This window comes from Silene latifolia, chromosome 9 (genome assembly GCF_048544455.1).
Source record: "Silene latifolia isolate original U9 population chromosome 9, ASM4854445v1, whole genome shotgun sequence".
Classification (NCBI taxonomy): domain Eukaryota; kingdom Viridiplantae; phylum Streptophyta; class Magnoliopsida; order Caryophyllales; family Caryophyllaceae; genus Silene; species Silene latifolia.
Genome location: NC_133534.1, coordinates 89106310 through 89109947, shown reverse-complemented (window position 1 = coordinate 89109947; position 3638 = coordinate 89106310). Strand labels below are relative to the sequence as shown.

General features: G+C 39.3%; 1 non-coding gene across 1 annotated transcript; it reads left to right on the top strand.

The window, feature by feature from the left end:
- Positions 1-747: 747 nt before the first annotated feature.
- Positions 748-854, top strand: LOC141603063 (small nucleolar RNA R71). The gene has a single exon (XR_012524961.1). It is a non-coding gene; the product is annotated as a small nucleolar RNA R71 (small nucleolar RNA).
- Positions 855-3638: the final 2784 nt, after the last annotated feature.

Here is a 3638-nt window from a genome sequence, read left to right as displayed (position 1 = left end):
TGAGCTAGAATGTTGTTGATGGTGGTTTCCTTTGCTTGACTATCTTTTTGCATTTGAGTGAAAAATTCTTGTTGATTCTTTTGCATTTGGAGGACCGCTTTTTGGACATCAAAACCTTGGTCATTTTGGTGATTGTATGGATTTTGATTTTGGTAACCTTGGTTTTGATTGTAAAAGGAACTTTGATTTTGGTTTCGCATGGGTGGTGGAGTGTATGTTGTTTGAGGGTTTTGAACATTTTGGCTTTTGTATGAGAGATTTAGGTGAAACTTGGAGTTTTCATTGTAATAGTTGGAATAAGGGGTACCACTCTTGTATGCTTGGAAACCATTCACTTGTTCATTTGTTTCCCTACATTCACTTTGGTCATGTCCCAAAGTTCCACAATTCTCACATATCTCACTTGGGATTGATGAGGATGCCGTCATGGCATTAACATGATGCTTTGGTGATTTTGAGACTTCTTCAAGTCTAGCCATAGCCTTTTCAAACTTCAAATTGATTGTGTCAATATGAGCACTAAGTTGAGCACCCAATTGAGTAACTGAGTCCACTTCATGCTTTCCTCCTCTAGTAGCCTTGCGAGGTCTACAATATTGTGAGTTATGGACCGCCATTTCCTCAATTTTGTTCCATGTTTGATTGTCATCAACTTCGGTGAACATTCCATTTGATCCCATGTTGAGAATGTTCCTTGAATCTTCATATAAACCGTTCCAAAATTGTTGTACCAAGAACCATTCGCTAAGTCCATGGTGAGGACATGAGCGACAAATTCCCTTGAACCGCTCCCAAGCTTCATACAAAGATTTTTCATCCCTTTGCTTAAAACCCGTAATTTGAGCTCTTAGCATGTTAGTCTTTTCCGGTGGGTAGAATTTTTTGTAGAAAGCTAGAGCCAACTTCTTCCAAGAATCTATTCCGAGAGTGGCCTTGTCAAGGCCCTTCAACCATTGTTTTGCGGTGCCGATTAGAGAAAAAGGAAGTAATACCCATCGAATTTGGTCTTGAGTCACACCGGTTTGAGAGATTGCATCACAATAGTCGCAAAAGGTTTCCATATGAGAATGAGGGTCTTCACTAGGCATCCCCCCAAATTGGCTCCTTTTGACTAATTGGATAAAGGCGGATTTGGCAATAAAATTTCCGGTTAGATGTTGTGGTGTAGGAGTACCATTGGGTAGGTTCTCCTCGGTTGGTACGGAATGTGATGAGAATTTAGGCATTGTAGGTTGATTTTGTGGGGTATTGTGTAATGGGTTCTCCTCTCCTTCTATTGCGAAAGGGTTGATGAACTCAATAGTTGGTTGAACAACCTCACTAATACCTCTCAAATTCCTCCTAGCAAATCTCCTATTGTTCGTCAAGGTTCTTTCAATTTCACGGTCAAAAGGTAACAAATCACCTTGTGACCTTCTAGACATGCAAAATATCAAACAACTCGAAAACAATTAGAACAAACCTTGAGGGGTTTTACTTCCCCAAGGCGAAGAAAGACACAACTAATAACAATAAAAGGAAATCTAAATCAAGTAAACACCGTCCCCGACAACGGCGCCATTTTTGATCGGTCCGTTTCGTGTTCACAATTTAAGGTGTGGTCGTTGGGTCACGTCCGAATCAAAACACAATTTATAGCTTCACAAACAACTCTACAATTAGTAAAGAGGCAAGTAAAGGTCGGATCCCAAGGGACGGGTATTGAAATGAGATTACTATTGCAACTAGTGGTGTCTTAGGGGTGTCACAAATTGGGTTGATGTAGAAGGTCACTAAACTAAAATATCTATGGAAATAAACAAGCAAGATGAATTAAAGAGTTGTAAACAATTGATTAAAAAGCACTACGGTGTCATGGGATCATAGGGGAATCATGGGAATTGATCATACAAACATGTTCTCAAATTATAAGCAAGCAATTATTGTTGTGATGGATTGAGTTGGGTTATATCTTACAATCCTAGGAAAGTTTGGGTCCCGGAGCCGAATCAATTAGATTGTACAACACCTACAAGTCGACTTAATCTTCCCTACTCAACAACATGCATGGTCTAATGAGATTCGAGTTGGTTTATGTCTTACAAGTCTCATTGAAAAGATAGGTGATGGGTAAAAAATGCAAGGATTCGTAGGCTCGCATTTCATTAAACATAACATGTGCATGAGTTGAGATCAAAACAAGCAAGCAAATAAAGCATGAAAGCATATTAATTTAAGCATGAATCATTCCCCATGTTGGTTTCCCCTAATCACCCATTAACCCTAGCTAAGAGACTACTCACTCATTATCATGTTCATCATGCTAGCAAGGTTGTCAATCATACCAACAAAATGAAACATGATGAATAAATGAAAGTAATTAACAATAATTAAAAAGGGATTAAGAGAATTATACCTACTAATGATTCCAATAATAAAGCAAAGATAAAAGAAGTACTTGATGCTTGATTGAGAGGTCGTCAATCTCCCAATAATAACCCAAATAATCTTCAATTACCCAAAACAAAGGATGAACAAAAGAGAGATTAAGGAAATAAAACTTGTATTATAACTTGATTAATTGTTGATTACAAAATTAAAGAGAGATTTGATTGGTATTAACTACTCTAAGAATTGATAAGAAGAACATGCTCTTCTAATTAGACTAATGGGGTATTTATAGTGGAAATTAGGGGATGCATTAGGGTTAACTAAGGGCTAAACTAGTAATTACACTTTTTTTGATTGAGCAGGGAGGAGCCGGTATTTTTCGAAGGAAGGGCTTCTTTCTTTGTAGCTTGGAGAAGACGAAATTGCGCTGTAGAGGAATCCGAGCGGATTAGTGTCGGGACGGGGCGGATTCTGACGGTGGAACACGAGGGGATTCAGGAGAATCCGGGTGGATTGTGGTGGCTAAACCCGAGCGTCTTGGTGGAAAACCGCACGGATTGTGCATGGTGAGGACGGCCGGATTGTAGTCAATCCGCACGGATTGTTCTTCAGCAAGATTTCTTCTTCTTTTCTTCCCTTTTCTTCATAAATTCCTTTGGGATTTCCTTGGGGACTCAAGGATCCTTTCTCAACATTGCTCATCTACTATAATATGTACAAAGGCCTTCTAATCTTGTCTCTCCTTGATGCTTGGTCATTGGATTCGATCAATTTAGTCTCGTTTTGCCATGAAAATGCAAGATTCTTACTCCTTTCCTACCAAGGGATCAAAATCTCAAAGAATATGCAAAACAAAGAACTAAAGATAAGAAATGACTTAAATATGCACTAAAAAGCATGGGAAAAAGGCTAATTCGGGGGCTAAATATGTGCTAATTATGGTCACATCAATATTTCCGCAGACGAGCGAAGAATTTTCAACGGGCACTGATGTGGCCGTCCCATTCTCTTGACTTGACAATCATGTCATCGACATATACCTCTACCTCCCTGTGCATCATATCATGTAGGAGAGTGTTAGCGGTACTTTGATAGGTTGCTCCGGCGTTGATGAGACCGAAAGGCATGACCGTGTAGCTGTAACACCCCCATACTCCGAGTGCCTTACCAGGACCACTCAGGTATAAAGATGTTACCATCTCGGTTCCCCGAGACAATGATAATCATAATACAATAAAGAAACGACATTTAAATAGTAATAGTTTAGT